General features: G+C 43.4%; 18 non-coding genes across 18 annotated transcripts; all 18 read left to right on the top strand.

Annotated features, from left to right (window-relative positions):
- The first annotated feature begins 576 nt into the window (after positions 1-576).
- On the top strand, positions 577-695 carry LOC136743379 (5S ribosomal RNA). Its single transcript, XR_010815448.1, has one exon. It is a non-coding gene; the product is annotated as a 5S ribosomal RNA (ribosomal RNA).
- Positions 696-1,761: 1,066 nt separating this feature from the next.
- On the top strand, positions 1,762-1,880 carry LOC136743215 (5S ribosomal RNA). The gene has a single exon (XR_010815322.1). It is a non-coding gene; the product is annotated as a 5S ribosomal RNA (ribosomal RNA).
- A 1,066-nt stretch (positions 1,881-2,946) lies between these two features.
- On the top strand, positions 2,947-3,065 carry LOC136743214 (5S ribosomal RNA). The gene has a single exon (XR_010815321.1). It is a non-coding gene; the product is annotated as a 5S ribosomal RNA (ribosomal RNA).
- Positions 3,066-4,131: 1,066 nt separating this feature from the next.
- On the top strand, positions 4,132-4,250 carry LOC136743222 (5S ribosomal RNA). The gene has a single exon (XR_010815329.1). It is a non-coding gene; the product is annotated as a 5S ribosomal RNA (ribosomal RNA).
- A 1,056-nt stretch (positions 4,251-5,306) lies between these two features.
- Positions 5,307-5,425, top strand: LOC136743378 (5S ribosomal RNA). Its single transcript, XR_010815447.1, has one exon. It is a non-coding gene; the product is annotated as a 5S ribosomal RNA (ribosomal RNA).
- Positions 5,426-6,481: 1,056 nt separating this feature from the next.
- On the top strand, positions 6,482-6,600 carry LOC136743377 (5S ribosomal RNA). Its single transcript, XR_010815446.1, has one exon. It is a non-coding gene; the product is annotated as a 5S ribosomal RNA (ribosomal RNA).
- A 1,056-nt stretch (positions 6,601-7,656) lies between these two features.
- On the top strand, positions 7,657-7,775 carry LOC136743277 (5S ribosomal RNA). The gene has a single exon (XR_010815382.1). It is a non-coding gene; the product is annotated as a 5S ribosomal RNA (ribosomal RNA).
- Positions 7,776-8,831: 1,056 nt separating this feature from the next.
- LOC136743374 (5S ribosomal RNA) lies at positions 8,832-8,950 on the top strand. Its single transcript, XR_010815444.1, has one exon. It is a non-coding gene; the product is annotated as a 5S ribosomal RNA (ribosomal RNA).
- Positions 8,951-10,005: 1,055 nt separating this feature from the next.
- Positions 10,006-10,124, top strand: LOC136743246 (5S ribosomal RNA). Its single transcript, XR_010815352.1, has one exon. It is a non-coding gene; the product is annotated as a 5S ribosomal RNA (ribosomal RNA).
- A 1,056-nt stretch (positions 10,125-11,180) lies between these two features.
- LOC136743252 (5S ribosomal RNA) lies at positions 11,181-11,299 on the top strand. Its single transcript, XR_010815358.1, has one exon. It is a non-coding gene; the product is annotated as a 5S ribosomal RNA (ribosomal RNA).
- A 1,056-nt stretch (positions 11,300-12,355) lies between these two features.
- Positions 12,356-12,474, top strand: LOC136743373 (5S ribosomal RNA). Its single transcript, XR_010815443.1, has one exon. It is a non-coding gene; the product is annotated as a 5S ribosomal RNA (ribosomal RNA).
- Positions 12,475-13,530: 1,056 nt separating this feature from the next.
- On the top strand, positions 13,531-13,649 carry LOC136743372 (5S ribosomal RNA). Its single transcript, XR_010815442.1, has one exon. It is a non-coding gene; the product is annotated as a 5S ribosomal RNA (ribosomal RNA).
- A 1,066-nt stretch (positions 13,650-14,715) lies between these two features.
- Positions 14,716-14,834, top strand: LOC136743244 (5S ribosomal RNA). The gene has a single exon (XR_010815350.1). It is a non-coding gene; the product is annotated as a 5S ribosomal RNA (ribosomal RNA).
- A 1,066-nt stretch (positions 14,835-15,900) lies between these two features.
- Positions 15,901-16,019, top strand: LOC136743186 (5S ribosomal RNA). The gene has a single exon (XR_010815295.1). It is a non-coding gene; the product is annotated as a 5S ribosomal RNA (ribosomal RNA).
- A 1,066-nt stretch (positions 16,020-17,085) lies between these two features.
- LOC136743124 (5S ribosomal RNA) lies at positions 17,086-17,204 on the top strand. The gene has a single exon (XR_010815237.1). It is a non-coding gene; the product is annotated as a 5S ribosomal RNA (ribosomal RNA).
- Positions 17,205-18,260: 1,056 nt separating this feature from the next.
- Positions 18,261-18,379, top strand: LOC136743371 (5S ribosomal RNA). The gene has a single exon (XR_010815441.1). It is a non-coding gene; the product is annotated as a 5S ribosomal RNA (ribosomal RNA).
- Positions 18,380-19,435: 1,056 nt separating this feature from the next.
- Positions 19,436-19,554, top strand: LOC136743370 (5S ribosomal RNA). Its single transcript, XR_010815440.1, has one exon. It is a non-coding gene; the product is annotated as a 5S ribosomal RNA (ribosomal RNA).
- Positions 19,555-20,610: 1,056 nt separating this feature from the next.
- On the top strand, positions 20,611-20,729 carry LOC136743087 (5S ribosomal RNA). Its single transcript, XR_010815202.1, has one exon. It is a non-coding gene; the product is annotated as a 5S ribosomal RNA (ribosomal RNA).
- Positions 20,730-21,402: the final 673 nt, after the last annotated feature.

Genomic DNA, 21,402 nt, shown 5'->3' with positions numbered 1-21,402 from the left:
TTCTGGTGTATTGAAATACAGGAGCTGCTGGATTTGTGTGTTTTCTTACCCCCTCACCATAGTTTGTCAAATGTTTAAACAACTGAACTTATATTCAAGGTTTGTTTCTCTTCATATGTTTTACTGGTTTACATTTGTCTCAGCAACCTGTTGAATGATTCTTCTGCTTTCAAAACAAAATGACAACAGGATGAATGCACACACTTGAAAATACAAAACATGCAATGTTATGCATCATAGTGATGCAACCTCCTTTCAGTTTCATACTGCATGTCAATTGAAATCCTTACTGAAATGCACACCTTCTCAAGATTGCGCTTGACTGGCGTGTCAGGCACTCAATTACAGCTGTTTTATCAAGACAAATGTGTTCGTTTTGTAAAATATAGTTCCGGTCTGGTGTGGCACCCCAGCTAACGCACAACGTTGCCACAACGTGGCATATTAGCAGGGACTGTCTGCGGCGCGCTGGTGTGTCCCGGGCTTTAGAGTAGAGAGACAGTTCAACTGTAAGTATGAACGGCAGAAACGGATATTGCCTTCCCTTTAAGTAGAGCGTCAGGGACAGCCTCCCTGGCTTACGGCCATACTAGCCTGAATACGCCCGATCTCGTCCGATCTCGGAAGCTAAGCAGGCTCGGGCCTGGTCAGTACTTGGATGGGAGACCGCCTGGGAATACCAGGTGCTGTAAGCTTTTGCATCTTTTACACACCAGAGCGCGACAAATCACGAGTTTTAACTTTGGATACACGCAATTTCATCATTATTTCAGATTTGACTTCCCCAAATACACAGGCATACAATAGATCTTGTTCTCCAACGTAAACGGTCCCTAGTAACTAGGGTACATTCGTAAATAAATTGAGCATCATGGCTAGAAGTGACTAAATGTTGCCTAATCTTTCTCATCAAGAAATGACACAATTACAGCAACACAAAAAGGAACTCCACCGGACAAAGTTCAGTGCTCACAAGGAGCCTCATTCAACACACACGGTTCCATTCCCATTCATGCAAAGCACGAAAGTGTAAAACTTGGGAACATACTTGAGAGCAAAGATCACATTCAATCTCATTCAAGGCACGGATGTGAATGCAACGGGATGAAATTACTGAAATGATGCCTGCCCTCGAACTGTGATGATGGACTACCCGACTCGCCAATAATATTGGGTTCTGGTGTATTGAAATACAGGAGCTGCTGGATTTGTGTGTTTTCTTACCGCCTCACCATAGTTTGTCAAATGTTTAAACAACTGAACTTATATTCAAGGTTTGTTTCTCTTCATATGTTTTACTGGTTTACATTTGTCTCAGCAACCTGTTGAATGATTCATCTGCTTTCAAAACAAAATGACAACAGGATGAATGCACACACTTGAAAATACACTACATGCAATGTTATGCATCATAGTGATGCAACCTCCTTTCAGTTTCATACTGCATGTCAATTGAAATCCTTACTGAAATGCACACCTTCTCAAGATTGCGCTTGACTGGCGTGTCAGGCACTCAATTACAGCTGTTTTATCAAGACAATGTGTTCGTTTTGTAATATATAGTTCCGGTCTGGTGTGGCACCCCAGCTAACGCACAACGTTGCCACAATGTTGCCACAACGTGGCGTGTTAGCAGGGACTGTCTGCGGCGCGCTGGTGTGTCCCGGGCTTTAGAGTAGAGAGACAGTTCAACTGTAAGTATGAACGGCAGAAACGGATATTGCCTTCCCTTTAAGTAGAGCGTCAGGGACAGCCTCCCTGGCTTACGGCCATACTAGCCTGAATACGCCCAATCTCGTCCGATCTCGGAAGCTAAGCAGGCTCGGGCCTGGTCAGTACTTGGATGGGAGACCGCCTGGGAATACCAGGTGCTGTAAGCTTTTGCATCTTTTACACACCAGAGGGCGACAAATCACGAGTTTTAACTTTGGATACACGCAATTTCATCATTATTTCAGATTTGACTTCCCCAAATACACAGGCATACAATAGATCTTGTTCTCCAACGTAAACGGTCCCTAGTAACTAGGGTACATTCGTAAATAAATTGAGCATCATGGCTAGAAGTGACTAAATGTTGCCTAATCTTTCTCATCGAGAAATGACACAATTACAGCAACACAAAAAGGAACTCCACCGGACAAAGTTCAGTGCTCACAAGGAGCCTCATTCAACACACACGGTTCCATTCCCATTCATGCAAAGCACGAAAGTGTAAAACTTGGGAACATACTTGAGAGCAAAGATCACATTCAATCTCATTCAAGGCACGGATGTGAATGCAACGGGATGAAATTACTGAAATGATGCCTGCCCTCGAACTGTGATGATGGACTACCCGACTCGTCAATAATATTGGGTTCTGGTGTATTGAAATACAGGAGCTGCTGGATTTGTGTGTTTTCTTACCCCCTCACCATAGTTTGTCAAATGTTTAAACAACTGAACTTATATTCAAGGTTTGTTTCTCTTCATATGTTTTACTGGTTTACATTTGTCTCAGCAACCTGTTGAATGATTCTTCTGCTTTCAAAACAAAATGACAACAGGATGAATGCAAACACTTGAAAATACAATACATGCAATGTTATGCATCATAGTGATGCAACCTCCTTTCAGTTTCATACTGCATGTCAATTGAAATCCTTACTGAAATGCACACCTTCTCAAGATTGCGCTTGACTGGCGTGTCAGGCACTCAATTACAGCTGTTTTATCAAGACAATGTGTTCGTTTTGTAATATATAGTTCCGGTCTGGTGTGGCACCCCAGCTAACGCACAACGTTGCCACAATGTTGCCACAACGTGGCGTGTTAGCAGGGACTGTCTGCGGCGCGCTGGTGTGTCCCGGGCTTTAGAGTAGAGAGACAGTTCAACTGTAAGTATGAACGGCAGAAACGGATATTGCCTTCCCTTTAAGTAGAGCGTCAGGGACAGCCTCCCTGGCTTACGGCCATACTAGCCTGAATACGCCCAATCTCGTCCGATCTCGGAAGCTAAGCAGGCTCGGGCCTGGTCAGTACTTGGATGGGAGACCGCCTGGGAATACCAGGTGCTGTAAGCTTTTGCATCTTTTACACACCAAAGGGCGACAAATCACAAGTTTTAACTTTGGATACACGCAATTTCATCATTATTTCAGATTTGACTTCCCCAAATACACAGGCATACAATAGATCTTGTTCTCCAACGTAAACGGTCCCTAGTAACTAGTGTACATTTGTAAATAAATTGAGCATCATGGCTAGAAGTGACTAAATGTTGCCTAATCTTTCTCATCGAGAAATGACACAATTACAGCAACACAAAAAGGAACTCCACCGGACAAAGTTCAGTGCTCACAAGGAGCCTCATTCAACACACACGGTTCCATTCCCATTCATGCAAAGCACGAAAGTGTAAAACTTGGGAACATACTTGAGAGCAAAGATCACATTCAATCTCATTCAAGGCACGGATGTGAATGCAACGGGATGAAATTACTGAAATGATGCCTGCCCTCGAACTGTGATGATGGACTACCCGACTCGCCAATAATATTGGCTTCTGGTGTATTGAAATACAGGAGCTGCTGGATTTGTGTGTTTTCTTACCCCCTCACCATAGTTTGTCAAATGTTTAAACAACTGAACTTATATTCAAGGTTTGTTTCTCTTCATATGTTTTACTGGTTTACATTTGTCTCAGCAACCTGTTGAATGATTCTTCTGCTTTCAAAACAAAATGACAACAGGATGAATGCACACACTTGAAAATACAATACATGCAATGTTATGCATCATAGTGATGCAACCTCCTTTCAGTTTCATACTGCATGTCAATTGAAATCCTTACTGAAATGCACACCTTCTCAAGATTGCGCTTGACTGGCGTGTCAGGCACTCAATTACAGCTGTTTTATCAAGACAATGTGTTCGTTTTGTAATATATAGTTCCGGTCTGGTGTGGCACCCCAGCTAACGCACAACGTTGCCACAATGTTGCCACAACGTTTCGTGTTAGCAGGGACTGTCTGCGGCGCGCTGGTGTGTCCCGGGCTTTAGAGTAGAGAGACAGTTCAACTGTAAGTATGAACGGCAGAAACGGATATTGCCTTCCCTTTAAGTAGAGCGTCAGGGACAGCCTCCCTGGCTTACGGCCATACTAGCCTGAATACGCCCGATCTCGTCCGATCTCGGAAGCTAAGCAGGCTCGGGCCTTGTCAGTACTTGGATGGGAGACCGCCTGGGAATACCAGGTGCTGTAAGCTTTTGCATCTTTTACACACCAAAGGGCGACAAATCACAAGTTTTAACTTTGGATACACGCAATTTCATCATTATTTCAGATTTGACTTCCCCAAATACACAGGCATTCAATAGATCTTGTTCTCCAACGTAAACGGTCCCTAGTAACTATTGTACATTTGTAAATAAATTGAGCATCATGGCTAGAAGTGACTAAATGTTGCCTAATCTTTCTCATCGAGAAATGACACAATTACAGCAACACAAAAAGGAACTCCACCGGACAAAGTTCAGTGCTCACAAGGAGCCTCATTCAACACACACGGTTCCATTCCCATTCATGCAAAGCACGAAAGTGTAAAACTTGGGAACATACTTGAGAGCAAAGATCACATTGAATCTCATTCAAGGCACGGATGTGAATGCAACGGGATGAAATTACTGAAATGATGCCTGCCCTCGAACTGTGATGATGGACTACCCGACTCGCCAATAATATTGGGTTCTGGTGTATTGAAATACAGGAGCTGCTGGATTTGTGTGTTTTCTTACCCCCTCACCATAGTTTGTCAAATGTTTAAACAACTGAACTTATATTCAAGGTTTGTTTCTCTTCATATGTTTTACTGGTTTACATTTGTCTCAGCAACCTGTTGAATGATTCTTCTGCTTTCAAAACAAAATGACAACAGGATGAATGCACACACTTGAAAATACAAAACATGCAATGTTATGCATCATAGTGATGCAACCTCCTTTCAGTTTCATACTGCATGTCAATTGAAATCCTTACTGAAATGCACACCTTCTCAAGATTGCGCTTGACTGGCGTGTCAGGCACTCAATTACAGCTGTTTTATCAAGACAAATGTGTTCGTTTTGTAAAATATAGTTCCGGTCTGGTGTGGCACCCCAGCTAACGCACAACGTTGCCACAACGTGGCATATTAGCAGGGACTGTCTGCGGCGCGCTGGTGTGTCCCGGGCTTTAGAGTAGAGAGACAGTTCAACTGTAAGTATGAACGGCAGAAACGGATATTGCCATCCCTTTAAGTAGAGCGTCAGGGACAGCCTCCCTGGCTTACGGCCATACTAGCCTGAATACGCCCGATCTCGTCCGATCTCGGAAGCTAAGCAGGCTCGGGCCTGGTCAGTACTTGGATGGGAGACCGCCTGGGAATACCAGGTGCTGTAAGCTTTTGCATCTTTTACACACCAGAGCGCGACAAATCACGAGTTTTAACTTTGGATACACGCAATTTCATCATTATTTCAGATTTGACTTCCCCAAATACACAGGCATACAATAGATCTTGTTCTCCAACGTAAACGGTCCCTAGTAACTAGGGTACATTCGTAAATAAATTGAGCATCATGGCTAGAAGTGACTAAATGTTGCCTAATCTTTCTCATCGAGAAATGACACAATTACAGCAACACAAAAAGGAACTCCACCGGACAAAGATCAGTGCTCACAAGGAGCCTCATTCAACACACACGGTTCCATTCCCATTCATGCAAAGCACGAAAGTGTAAAACTTGGGAACATACTTGAGAGCAAAGATCACATTCAATCTCATTCAAGGCACGGATGTGAATGCAACGGGGTGAAATTACTGAAATGATGCCTGCCCTCGAACTGTGATGATGGACTACCCGACTCGCCAATAATATTGGGTTCTGGTGTATTGAAATACAGGAGCTGCTGGATTTGTGTGTTTTCTTACCCCCTCACCATAGTTTGTCAAATGTTTAAACAACTGAACTTATATTCAAGGTTTGTTTCTCTTCATATGTTTTACTGGTTTACATTTGTCTCAGCAACCTGTTGAATGATTCTTCTGCTTTCAAAACAAAATGACAACAGGATGAATGCACACACTTGAAAATACAATACATGCAATGTTATGCATCATAGTGATGCAACCTCCTTTCAGTTTCATACTGCATGTCAATTGAAATCCTTACTGAAATGCACACCTTCTCAAGATTGCGCTTGACTGGCGTGTCAGGCACTCAATTACAGCTGTTTTATCAAGACAAATGTGTTCGTTTTGTAAAATATAGTTCCGGTCTGGTGTGGCACCCCAGCTAACGCACAACGTTGCCACAACGTGGCATATTAGCAGGGACTGTCTGCGGCGCGCTGGTGTGTCCCGGGCTTTAGAGTAGAGAGACAGTTCAACTGTAAGTATGAACGGCAGAAACGGATATTGCCATCCCTTTAAGTAGAGCGTCAGGGACAGCCTCCCTGGCTTACGGCCATACTAGCCTGAATACGCCCGATCTCGTCCGATCTCGGAAGCTAAGCAGGCTCGGGCCTGGTCAGTACTTGGATGGGAGACCGCCTGGGAATACCAGGTGCTGTAAGCTTTTGCATCTTTTACACACCAGAGCGCGACAAATCACGAGTTTTAACTTTGGATACACGCAATTTCATCATTATTTCAGATTTGACTTCCCCAAATACACAGGCATACAATAGATCTTGTTCTCCAACGTAAACGGTCCCTAGTAACTAGGGTACATTCGTAAATAAATTGAGCATCATGGCTAGAAGTGACTAAATGTTGCCTAATCTTTCTCATCGAGAAATGACACAATTACAGCAACACAAAAAGGAACTCCACCGGACAAAGATCAGTGCTCACAAGGAGCCTCATTCAACACACACGGTTCCATTCCCATTCATGCAAAGCACGAAAGTGTAAAACTTGGGAACATACTTGAGAGCAAAGATCACATTGAATCTCATTCAAGGCACGGATGTGAATGCAACGGGATGAAATTACTGAAATGATGCCTGCCCTCGAACTGTGATGATGGACTACCCGACTCGCCAATAATATTGGGTTCTGGTGTATTGAAATACAGGAGCTGCTGGATTTGTGTGTTTTCTTACCCCCTCACCATAGATTGTCAAATGTTTAAACAACTGAACTTATATTCAAGGTTTGTTTCTCTTCATATGTTTTACTGGTTTACATTTGTCTCAGCAACCTGTTGAATGATTCTTCTGCTTTCAAAACAAAATGACAACAGGATGAATGCACACACTTGAAAATACAATACATGCAATGTTATGCATCATAGTGATGCAACCTCCTTTCAGTTTCATACTGCATGTCAATTGAAATCCTTACTGAAATGCACACCTTCTCAAGATTGCGCTTGACTGGCGTGTCAGGCACTCAATTACAGCTGTTTTATCAAGACAAATGTGTTCGTTTTGTAAAATATAGTTCCGGTCTGGTGTGGCACCCCAGCTAACGCACAACGTTGCCACAACGTGGCATATTAGCAGGGACTGTCTGCGGCGCGCTGGTGTGTCCCGGGCTTTAGAGTAGAGAGACAGTTCAACTGTAAGTATGAACGGCAGAAACGGATATTGCCATCCCTTTAAGTAGAGCGTCAGGGACAGCCTCCCTGGCTTACGGCCATACTAGCCTGAATACGCCCGATCTCGTCCGATCTCGGAAGCTAAGCAGGCTCGGGCCTGGTCAGTACTTGGAATGGAGACCGCCTGGGAATACCAGGTGCTGTAAGCTTTTGCATCTTTTACACACCAGAGCGCGACAAATCACGAGTTTTAACTTTGGATACACGCAATTTCATCATTATTTCAGATTTGACTTCCCCAAATACACAGGCATACAATAGATCTTGTTCTCCAACGTAAACGGTCCCTAGTAACTAGGGTACATTCGTAAATAAATTGAGCATCATGGCTAGAAGTGACTAAATGTTGCCTAATCTTTCTCATCGAGAAATGACACAATTACAGCAACACAAAAAGGAACTCCACCGGACAAAGATCAGTGCTCACAAGGAGCCTCATTCAACACACACAGTTCCATTCCCATTCATGCAAAGCACGAAAGTGTAAAACTTGGGAACATACTTGAGAGCAAAGATCACATTCAATCTCATTCAAGGCACGGATGTGAATGCAACGGGATGAAATTACTGAAATGATGCCTGCCCTCGAACTGTGATGATGGACTACCCGACTCGCCAATAATATTGGGTTCTGGTGTATTGAAATACAGGAGCTGCTGGATTTGTGTGTTTTCTTACCCCCTCACCATAGTTTGTCAAATGTTTAAACAACTGAACTTATATTCAAGGTTTGTTTCTCTTCATATGTTTTACTGGTTTACATTTGTCTCAGCAACCTGTTGAATGATTCTTCTGCTTTCAAAACAAAATGACAACAGGATGAATGCACACACTTGAAAATACAATACATGCAATGTTATGCATCATAGTGATGCAACCTCCTTTCAGTTTCATACTGCATGTCAATTGAAATCCTTACTGAAATGCACACCTTCTCAAGATTGCGCTTGACTGGCGTGTCAGGCACTCAATTACAGCTGTTTTATCAAGACAAATGTGTTCGTTTTGTAAAATATAGTTCCGGTCTGGTGTGGCACCCCAGCTAACGCACAACGTTGCCACAACGTGGCATATTAGCAGGGACTGTCTGCGGCGCGCTGGTGTGTCCCGGGCTTTAGAGTAGAGAGACAGTTCAACTGTAAGTATGAACGGCAGAAACGGATATTGCCATCCCTTTAAGTAGAGCGTCAGGGACAGCCTCCCTGGCTTACGGCCATACTAGCCTGAATACGCCCGATCTCGTCCGATCTCGGAAGCTAAGCAGGCTCGGGCCTGGTCAGTACTTGGATGGGAGACCGCCTGGGAATACCAGGTGCTGTAAGCTTTTGCATCTTTTACACACCAAAGGGCGACAAATCACGAGTTTTAACTTTGGATACACGCAATTTCATCATTATTTCAGATTTGACTTCCCCAAATACACAGGCATACAATAGATCTTGTTCTCCAACGTAAACGGTCCTTAGTAACTAGGGTACATTCGTAAATAAATTGAGCATCATGGCTAGAAGTGACTAAATGTTGCCTAATCTTTCTCATCGAGAAATGACACAATTACAGCAACACAAAAAGGAACTCCACCGGACAAAGATCAGTGCTCACAAGGAGCCTCATTCAACACACACGGTTCCATTCCCATTCATGCAAAGCACGAAAGTGTAAAACTTGGGAACATACTTGAGAGCAAAGATCACATTCAATCTCATTCAAGGCACGGATGTGAATGCAACGGGATGAAATTACTGAAATGATGCCTGCCCTCGAACTGTGATGATGGACTACCCGACTCGCCAATATATTGGGTTCTGGTGTATTGAAATACAGGAGCTGCTGGATTTGTGTGTTTTCTTACCCCCTCACCATAGTTTGTCAAATGTTTAAACAACTGAACTTATATTCAAGGTTTGTTTCTCTTCATATGTTTTACTGGTTTACATTTGTCTCAGCAACCTGTTGAATGATTCTTCTGCTTTCAAAACAAAATGACAACAGGATGAATGCACACACTTGAAAATACAATACATGCAATGTTATGCATCATAGTGATGCAACCTCCTTTCAGTTTCATACTGCATGTCAATTGAAATCCTTACTGAAATGCACACCTTCTCAAGATTGCGCTTGACTGGCGTGTCAGGCACTCAATTACAGCTGTTTTATCAAGACAAATGTGTTCGTTTTGTAAAATATAGTTCCGGTCTGGTGTGGCACCCCAGCTAACGCACAACGTTGCCACAACGTGGCATATTAGCAGGGACTGTCTGCGGCGCGCTGGTGTGTCCCGGGCTTTAGAGTAGAGAGACAGTTCAACTGTAAGTATGAACGGCAGAAACGGATATTGCCATCCCTTTAAGTAGAGCGTCAGGGACAGCCTCCCTGGCTTACGGCCATACTAGCCTGAATACGCCCGATCTCGTCCGATCTCGGAAGCTAAGCAGGCTCGGGCCTGGTCAGTACTTGGATGGGAGACAGCCTGGGAATACCAGGTGCTGTAAGCTTTTGCATCTTTTACACACCAAAGGGCGACAAATCACAAGTTTTAACTTTGGATACACGCAATTTCATCATTATTTCAGATTTGACTTCCCCAAATACACAGGCATACAATAGATCTTGTTCTCCAACGTAAACGGTCCCTAGTAACTAGGGTACATTCGTAAATAAATTGAGCATCATGGCTAGAAGTGACTAAATGTTGCCTAATCTTTCTCATCGAGAAATGACACAATTATAGCAACACAAAAAGGAACTCCACCGGACAAAGTTCAGTGCTCACAAGGAGCCTCATTCAACACACACGGTTCCATTCCCATTCATGCAAAGCACGAAAGTGTAAAACTTGGGAACATACTTGAGAGCAAAGATCATATTCAATCTCATTCAAGGCACGGATGTGAATGCAACGGGATGAAATTACTGAAATGATGCCTGCCCTCGAACTGTGATGATGGACTACCCGACTCGCCAATAATATTGGGTTCTGGTGTATTGAAATACAGGAGCTGCTGGATTTGTGTGTTTTCTTACCCCCTCACCATAGTTTGTCAAATGTTTAAACAACTGAACTTATATTCAAGGTTTGTTTCTCTTCATATGTTTTACTGGTTTACATTTGTCTCAGCAACCTGTTGAATGATTCTTCTGCTTTCAAAACAAAATGACAAAAGGATGAATGCACACACTTGAAAATACAATACATGCAATGTTATGCATCATAGTGATGCAACCTCCTTTCAGTTTCATACTGCATGTCAATTGAAATCCTTACTGAAATGCACACCTTCTCAAGATTGCGCTTGACTGGCGTGTCAGGCACTCAATTACAGCTGTTTTATCAAGACAAATGTGTTCGTTTTGTAAAATATAGTTCCGGTCTGGTGTGGCACCCCAGCTAACGCACAACGTTGCCACAACGTGGCATATTAGCAGGGACTGTCTGCGGCGCGCTGGTGTGTCCCGGGCTTTAGAGTAGAGAGACAGTTCAACTGTAAGTATGAACGGCAGAAACGGATATTGCCATCCCTTTAAGTAGAGCGTCAGGGACAGCCTCCCTGGCTTACGGCCATACTAGTCTGAATACGCCCGATCTCGTCCGATCTCGGAAGCTAAGCAGGCTCGGGCCTGGTCAGTACTTGAATGGGAGACTGCCTGGGAATACCAGGTGCTGTAAGCTTTTGCATCTTTTACACACCAGAGCGCGACAAATCACGAGTTTTAACTTTGGATACACGCAATTTCATCATTATTTCAGATTTGACTTCCCCAAATACACAGGCATACAATAGATCTTGTTCTCCAACGTAAACGGTCCCTAGTAACTAGGGTACATTCGTAAATAAATTGAGCATCATGGCTAGAAGTGACTAAATGTTGCCTAATCTTTCTCATCGAGAAATGACACAATTACAGCAACACAAAAAGGAACTCCACCGGACAAAGATCAGTGCTCACAAGGAGCCTCATTCAACACACACGGTTCCATTCCCATTCATGCAAAGCACGAAAGTGTAAAACTTGGGAACATACTTGAGAGCAAAGATCACATTGAATCTCATTCAAGGCACGGATGTGAATGCAACGGGGTGAAATTACTGAAATGATGCCTGCCCTCGAACTGTGATGATGGACTACCCGACTCGCCAATAATATTGGGTTCTGGTGTATTGAAATACAGGAGCTGCTGGATTTGTGTGTTTTCTTACCCCCTCACCATAGTTTGTCAAATGTTTAAACAACTGAACTTATATTCAAGGATTGTTTCTCTTCATATGTTTTACTGGTTTACATTTGTCTCAGCAACCTGTTGAATGATTCTTCTGCTTTCAAAACAAAATGACAACAGGATGAATGCACACACTTGAAAATACAATACATGCAATGTTATGCATCATAGTGATGCAACCTCCTTTCAGTTTCATACTGCATGTCAATTGAAATCCTTACTGAAATGCACACCTTCTCAAGATTGCGCTTGACTGGCGTGTCAGGCACTCAATTACAGCTGTTTTATCAAGACAAATGTGTTCGTTTTGTAAAATATAGTTCCGGTCTGGTGTGGCACCCCAGCTAACGCACAACGTTGCCACAACGTGGCATATTAGCAGGGACTGTCTGCGGCGCGCTGGTGTGTCCCGGGCTTTAGAGTAGAGAGACAGTTCAACTGTAAGTATGAACGGCAGAAACGGATATTGCCATCCCTTTAAGTAGAGCGTCAGGGACAGCCTCCCTGGCTTACGGCCATACTAGCCTGAATACGCCCGATCTCGTCCGATCTCGGAAGCTAAGCAGGCTCGGGCCTGGTCAGTACTTGGATGGGAGACCGCCTGGGAATACCAGGTGCTGTAAGCTTTTGCATCTTTTACACACCAAAGGGCGACAAATCACGAGTTTTAACTTTGGATACACGCAATTTCATCATTATTTCAGATTTGACTTCCCCAAATACACATGCATACAATAGATCTTGTTCTCCAACGTAAACGGTCCCTAGTAACTAGGGTACATTCGTAAATAAATTGAGCATCATGGCTAGAAGTGACTAAATGTTGCCTAATCTTTCTCATCGAGAAATGACACAATTACAGCAACACAAAAAGGAACTCCACCGGACAAAGATCAGTGCTCACAAGGAGCCTCATTCAACACACACGGTTCCATTCCCATTCATGCAAAGCACGAAAGTGTAAAACTTGGGAACATACTTGAGAGCAAAGATCACATTCAATCTCATTCAAGGCACGGATGTGAATGCAACGGGATGAAATTACTGAAATGATGCCTGCCCTCGAACTGTGATGATGGACTACCCGACTCGCCAATAATATTGGGTTCTGGTGTATTGAAATACAGGAGCTGCTGGATTTGTGTGTTTTCTTACCCCCTCACCATAGTTTGTCAAATGTTTAAACAACTGAACTTATATTCAAGGTTTGTTTCTCTTCATATGTTTTACTGGTTTACATTTGTCTCAGCAACCTGTTGAATGATTCTTCTGCTTTCAAAACAAAATGACAACAGGATGAATGCACACACTTGAAAATACAATACATGCAATGTTATGCATCATAGTGATGCAACCTCCTTTCAGTTTCATACTGCATGTCAATTGAAATCCTTACTGAAATGCACACCTTCTCAAGATTGCGCTTGACTGGCGTGTCAGGCACTCAATTACAGCTGTTTTATCAAGACAAATGTGTTCGTTTTGTAAAATATAGTTCCGGTCTGGTGTGGCACCCCAGCTAACGCACAACGTTGCCACAACGTGGCATATTAGCAGGGACTGTCTGCGGCGCGCTGGTGTGTCCCGGGCTTTAGAGTAGAGAGACAGTTCAACTGTAAGTATGAACGGCAGAAACGGATATTGCCATCCCTTTAAGTAGAGCGTCAGGGACAGCCTCCCTGGCTTACGGCCATACTAGCCTGAATACGCCCGATCTCGTCCGATCTCGGAAGCTAAGCAGGCTCGGGCCTGGTCAGTACTTGGATGGGAGACCGCCTGGGAATACCAGGTGCTGTAAGCTTTTGCATCTTTTACACACCAGAGCGCGACAAATCACGAGTTTTAACTTTGGATACACGCAATTTCATCATTATTTCAGATTTGACTTCCCCAAATACACAGGCATACAATAGATCTTGTTCTCCAACGTAAACGGTCCCTAGTAACTAGGGTACATTCGTAAATAAATTGAGCATCATGGCTAGAAGTGACTAAATGTTGCCTAATCTTTCTCATCGAGAAATGACACAATTACAGCAACACAAAAAGGAACTCCACCGGACAAAGATCAGTGCTCACAAGGAGCCTCATTCAACACACACGGTTCCATTCCCATTCATGCAAAGCACGAAAGTGTAAAACTTGGGAACATACTTGAGAGCAAAGATCACATTCAATCTCATTCAAGGCACGGATGTGAATGCAACGGGATGAAATTACTGAAATGATGCCTGCCCTCGAACTGTGATGATGGACTACCCGACTCGCCAATAATATTGGGTTCTGGTGTATTGAAATACAGGAGCTGCTGGATTTGTGTGTTTTCTTACCCCCTCACCATAGTTTGTCAAATGTTTAAACAACTGAACTTATATTCAAGGTTTGTTTCTCTTCATATGTTTTACTGGTTTACATTTGTCTCAGCAACCTGTTGAATGATTCTTCTGCTTTCAAAACAAAATGACAAAAGGATGAATGCACACACTTGAAAATACAATACATGCAATGTTATGCATCATAGTGATGCAACCTCCTTTCAGTTTCATACTGCATGTCAATTGAAATCCTTACTGAAATGCACACCTTCTCAAGATTGCGCTTGACTGGCGTGTCAGGCACTCAATTACAGCTGTTTTATCAAGACAATGTGTTCGTTTTGTAATATATAGTTCCGGTCTGGTGTGGCACCCCAGCTAACGCACAACGTTGCCACAATGTTGCCACAACGTGGCGTGTTAGCAGGGACTGTCTGCGGCGCGCTGGTGTGTCCCGGGCTTTAGAGTAGAGAGACAGTTCAACTGTAAGTATGAACGGCAGAAACGGATATTGCCTTCCCTTTAAGTAGAGCGTCAGGGACAGCCTCCCTGGCTTACGGCCATACTAGCCTGAATACGCCCGATCTCGTCCGATCTCGGAAGCTAAGGAGGCTTGGGCCTGGTCAGTACTTGTATGGGAGACCACCTGGGAATACCAGGTGCTGTAAGCTTTTGCATCTTTTACACACCAGAGGGCGACAAATCACGAGTTTTAACTTTGGATACACGCAATTTCATCATTATTTCAGATTTGACTTCCCCAAATACACAGGCATACAATAGATCTTGTTCTCCAACGTAAACGGTCCCTAGTAACTAGGGTACATTCGTAAATAAATTGAGCATCATGGCTAGAAGTGACTAAATGTTGCCTAATCTTTCTCATCGAGAAATGACACAATTACAGCAACACAAAAAGGAACTCCACCGGACAAAGTTCAGTGCTCACAAGGAGCCTCATTCAACACACACGGTTCCATTCCCATTCATGCAAAGCACGAAAGTGTAAAACTTGGGAACATACTTGAGAGCAAAGATCACATTCAATCTCATTCAAGGCACGGATGTGAATGCAACGGGATGAAATTACTGAAATGATGCCTGCCCTCGAACTGTGATGATGGACTACCCGACTCGCCAATAATGTTGGGTTCTGGTGTATTGAAATACAGGAGCTGCTGGATTTGTATGTTTTCTTACCCCCTCACCATAGTTTGTCAAATGTTTAAACAACTGAACTTATATTCAAGGTTTGTTTCTCTTCATATGTTTTACTGGTTTACATTTGTCTCAGCAACCTGTTGAATGATTCTTCTGCTTTCAAAACAAAATGACAACAGGATGAATGCACACACTTGAAAATACAATACATGCAATGTTATGCATCATAGTGATGCAACCTCCTTTCAGTTTCATACTGCATGTCAATTGAAATCCTTACTGAAATGCACACCTTCTCAAGATTGCGCTTGACTGGCGTGTCAGGCACTCAATTACAGCTGTTTTATCAAGACAATGTGTTCGTTTTGTAATATATAGTTCCGGTCTGGTGTGGCACCCCAGCTAACGCACAACGTTGCCACAATGTTGCCACAACGTGGCGTGTTAGCAGGGACTGTCTGCGGCGCGCTGGTGTGTCCCGGGCTTTAGAGTAGAGAGACAGTTCAACTGTAAGTATGAACGGCAGAAACGGATATTGCCTTCCCTTTAAGTAGAGCGTCAGGGACAGCCTCCCTGGCTTACGGCCATACTAGCCTGAATACGCCCGATCTCGTCCGATCTCAGAAGCTAAGCAGGCTCGGGCCTGGTCAGTACTTGGATGGGAGACCGCCTGGGAATACCAGGTGCTGTAAGCTTTTGCATCTTTTACACACCAGAGGGCGACAAATCACGAGTTTTAACTTTGGATACACGCAATTTCATCATTATTTCAGATTTGACTTCCCCAAATACACAGGCATACAATAGATCTTGTTCTCCAACGTAAACGGTCCCTAGTAACTAGGGTACATTCGTAAATAAATTGAGCATCATGGCTAGAAGTGACTAAATGTTGCCTAATCTTTCTCATCGAGAAATGACACAATTACAGCAACACAAAAAGGAACTCCACCGGACAAAGTTCAGTGCTCACAAGGAGCCTCATTCAACACACACGGTTCCATTCCCATTCATGCAAAGCACGAAAGTGTAAAACTTGGGAACATACTTGAGAGCAAAGATCACATTCAATCTCATTCAAGGCACGGATGTGAATGCAACGGGATGAAATTACTGAAATGATGCCTGCCCTCGAACTGTGATGATGGACTACCCGACTCGCCAATAATATTGGGTTCTGGTGTATTGAAATACAGGAGCTGCTGGATTTGTGTGTTTTCTTACCCCCTCACCATAGTTTGTCAAATGTTTAAACAACTGAACTTATATTCAAGGTTTGTTTCTCTTCATATGTTTTACTGGTTTACATTTGTCTCAGCAACCTGTTGAATGATTCTTCTGCTTTCAAAACAAAATGACAACAGGATGAATGCAAACACTTTAAAATACAATACATGCAATGTTATGCATCATAGTGATGCAACCTCCTTTCAGTTTCATACTGCATGTCAATTGAAATCCTTACTGAAATGCACACCTTCTCAAGATTGCGCTTGACTGGCGTGTCAGGCACTCAATTACAGCTGTATTATCAAGACAATGTGTTCGTTTTGTAAAATAAAGTTCCGGTCTGGTGTGGCACCCCAGCTAACGCACAACGTTGCCACAATGTTGCCACAACGTGGCGTGTTAGCAGGGACTGTCTGCGGCGCGCTGGTGTGTCCCGGGCTTTAGAGTAGAGAGACAGTTCAACTGTAAGTATGAACGGCAGAAACGGATATTGCCTTCCCTTTAAGTAGAGCGTCAGGGTCAGCATTCCTGGCTTACGGCCATACTAGCCTGAATACGCCCGATCTCGTCCGATCTCGGAAGCTAAGCAGGCTCGGGCCTGGTCAGTACTTGCATGGGAGACCGCCTGGGAATACCAGGTGCTGTAAGCTTTTGCATCTTTTACACACCAGAGGGCGACAAATCACGAGTTTTAACTTTGGATACACGCAATTTCATCATTATTTCAGATTTGACTTCCCCAAATACACAGGCATACAATAGATCTTGTTCTCCAACGTAAACGGTCCCTAGTAACTAGGGTACATTCGTAAATAAATTGAGCATCATGGCTAGAAGTGACTAAATGTTGCCTAATCTTTCTCATCGAGAAATGACACAATTACAGCAACACAAAAAGGAACTCCACCGGACAAAGTTCAGTGCTCACAAGGAGCCTCATTCAACACACACGGTTCCATTCCCATTCATGCAAAGCACGAAAGTGTAAAACTTGGGAACATACTTGAGAGCAAAGATCACATTCAATCTCATTCAAGGCACGGATGTGAATGCAACGGGATGAAATTACTGAAATGATGCCTGCCCTCGAACTGTGATGATGGACTACCCGACTCGCCAATAATATTGGGTTCTGGTGTATTGAAATACAGGAGCTGCTGGATTTGTGTGTTTTCTTACCCCCTCACCATAGTTTGTCAAATGTTTAAACAACTGAACTTATATTCAAGGTTTGTTTCTCTTCATATGTTTTACTGGTTTACATTTGTCTCAGCAACCTGTTGAATGATTCTTCTGCTTTCAAAACAAAATGACAACAGGATGAATGCACACACTTGAAAATACAATACATGCAATGTTATGCATCATAGTGATGCAACCTCCTTTCAGTTTCATACTGCATGTCAATTGAAATCCTTACTGAAATGCACACCTTCTCAAGATTGCGCTTGACTGGCGTGTCAGGCACTCAATTACAGCTGTTTTATCAAGACAAATGTGTTCGTTTTGTAAAATATAGTTCCGGTCTGGTGTGGCACCCCAGCTAACGCACAACGTTGCCACAACGTGGCATATTAGCAGGGACTGTCTGCGGCGCGCTGGTGTGTCCCGGGCTTTAGAGTAGAGAGACAGTTCAACTGTAAGTATGAACGGCAGAAACGGATATTGCCATCCCTTTAAGTAGAGCGTCAGGGACAGCCTCCCTGGCTTACGGCCATACTAGCCTGAATACGCCCGATCTCGTCCGATCTCGGAAGCTAAGCAGGCTCGGGCCTGGTCAGTACTTGGATGGGAGACCGCCTGGGAATACCAGGTGCTGTAAGCTTTTGCATCTTTTACACACCAGAGCGCGACAAATCACGAGTTTTAACTTTGGATACACGCAATTTCATCATTATTTCAGATTTGACTTCCCCAAATACACAGGCATACAATAGATCTTGTTCTCCAACGTAAACGGTCCCTAGTAACTAGGGTACATTCGTAAATAAATTGAGCATCATGGCTAGAAGTGACTAAATGTTGCCTAATCTTTCTCATCGAGAAATGACACAATTACAGCAACACAAAAAGGAACTCCACCGGACAAAGATCAGTGCTCACAAGGAGCCTCATTCAACACACACGGTTCCATTCCCATTCATGCAAAGCACGAAAGTGTAAAACTTGGGAACATACTTGAGAGCAAAGATCACATTCAATCTCATTCAAGGCACGGATGTGAATGCAACGGGATGAAATTACTGAAATGATGCCTGCCCTCGAACTGTGATGATGGACTACCCGACTCGCCAATAATATTGGGTTCTGGTGTATTGAAATACAGGAGCTGCTGGATTTGTGTGTTTTCTTACCCCCTCACCATAGTTTGTCAAATGTTTAAACAACTGAACTTATATTCAAGGTTTGTTTCTCTTCATATGTTTTACTGGTTTACATTTGTCTCAGCAACCTGTTGAATGATTCTTCTGCTTTCAAAACAAAATGACAACAGGATGAATGCACACACTTGAAAATACAATACATGCAATGTTATGCATCATAGTGATGCAACCTCCTTTCAGTTTCATACTGCATGTCAATAGAAATCCTTACTGAAATGCACACCTTCTCAAGATTGCGCTTGACTGGCGTGTCAGGCACTCAATTACAGCTGTTTTATCAAGACAAATGTGTTCGTTTTGTAAAATATAGTTCCGGTCTGGTGTGGCACCCCAGCTAACGCACAACGTTGCCACAACGTGGCATATTAGCAGGGACTGTCTGCGGCGCGCTGGTGTGTCCCGGGCTTTAGAGTAGAGAGACAGTTCAACTGTAAGTATGAACGGCAGAAACGGATATTGCCATCCCTTTAAGTAGAGCGTCAGGGACAGCCTCCCTGGCTTACGGCCATACTAGCCTGAATACGCCCGATCTCGTCCGATCTCGGAAGCTAAGCAGGCTCGGGCCTGGTCAGTACTTGGATGGGAGACCGCCTGGGAATACCAGGTGCTGTAAGCTTTTGCATCTTTTACACACCAAAGGGCGACAAATCACGAGTTTTAACTTTGGATACACGCAATTTCATCATTATTTCAGATTTGACTTCCCCAAATACACATGCATACAATAGATCTTGTTCTCCAACGTAAACGGTCCCTAGTAACTAGGGTACATTCGTAAATAAATTGAGCATCATGGCTAGAAGTGACTAAATGTTGCCTAATCTTTCTCATCGAGAAATGACACAATTACAGCAACACAAAAAGGAACTCCACCGGACAAAGATCAGTGCTCACAAGGAGCCTCATTCAACACACACGGTTCCATTCCCATTCATGCAAAGCACGAAAGTGTAAAACTTGGGAACATACTTGAGAGCAAAGATCACATTCAATCTCATTCAAGGCACGGATGTGAATGCAACGGGATGAAATTACTGAAATGATGCCTGCCCTCGAACTGTGATGATGGACTACCCGACTCGCCAATAATATTGGGTTCTGGTGTATTGAAATACAGGAGCTGCTGGATTTGTGTGTTTTCTTACCCCCTCACCATAGTTTGTCAAATGTTTAAACAACTGAACTTATATTCAAGGTTTGTTTCTCTTCATATGTTTTACTGGTTTACATTTGTCTCAGCAACCTGTTGAATGATTCTTCTGCTTTCAAAACAAAATGACAACAGGATGAATGCACACACTTGAAAATACAATACATGCAATGTTATGCATCATAGTGATGCAACCTCCTTTCAGTTTCATACTGCATGTCAATTGAAATCCTTACTGAAATGCACACCTTCTCAAGATTGCGCTTGACTGGCGTGTCAGGCACTCAATTACAGCTGTTTTATCAAGACAAATGTGTTCGTTTTGTAAAATATAGTTCCGGTCTGGTGTGGCACCCCAGCTAACGCACAACGTTGCCACAACGTGGCATATTAGCAGGGACTGTCTGCGGCGCGCTGGTGTGTCCCGGGCTTTAGAGTAGAGAGACAGTTCAACTGTAAGTATGAACGGCAGAAACGGATATTGCCATCCCTTTAAGTAGAGCGTCAGGGACAGCCTCCCTGGCTTACGGCCATACTAGCCTGAATACGCCCGATCTCGTCCGATCTCGGAAGCTAAGCAGGCTCGGGCCTGGTCAGTACTTGAATGGGAGACCGCCTGGGAATACCAGGTGCTGTAAGCTTTTGCATCTTTTACACACCAGAGCGCGACAAATCACGAGTTTTAACTTTGGATACACGCAATTTCATCATTATTTCAGATTTGACTTCCCCAAATACACAGGCATACAATAGATCTTGTTCTCCAACGTAAACGGTCCCTAGTAACTAGGGTACATTCGTAAATAAATTGAGCATCATGGCTAGAAGTGACTAAATGTTGCCTAATCTTTCTCATCGAGAAATGACACAATTACAGCAACACAAAAAGGAACTCCACCGGACAAAGATCAGTGCTCACAAGGAGCCTCATTCAACACACACGGTTCCATTCCCATTCATGCAAAGCACGAAAGTGTAAAACTTGGGAACATACTTGAGAGCAAAGATCACATTCAATCTCATTCAAGGCACGGATGTGAATGCAACGGGATGAAATTACTGAAATGATGCCTGCCCTCGAACTGTGATGATGGACTACCCGACTCGCCAATAATATTGGGTTCTGGTGTATTGAAATACAGGAGCTGCTGGATTTGTGTGTTTTCTTACCCCCTCACCATAGTTTGTCAAATGTTTAAACAACTGAACTTATATTCAAGGTTTGTTTCTCTTCATATGTTTTACTGGTTTACATTTGTCTCAGCAACCTGTTGAATGATTCTTCTGCTTTCAAAACAAAATGACAAAAGGATG

The sequence above is a fragment of the Amia ocellicauda genome, unplaced genomic scaffold (genome assembly GCF_036373705.1).
Source record: "Amia ocellicauda isolate fAmiCal2 unplaced genomic scaffold, fAmiCal2.hap1 HAP1_SCAFFOLD_77, whole genome shotgun sequence".
Lineage (NCBI taxonomy): Eukaryota > Metazoa > Chordata > Actinopteri > Amiiformes > Amiidae > Amia > Amia ocellicauda.
The sequence above is the reverse complement of the archived record's forward strand: the minus strand, read 5'-3'. Positions and strand labels throughout refer to the sequence as shown.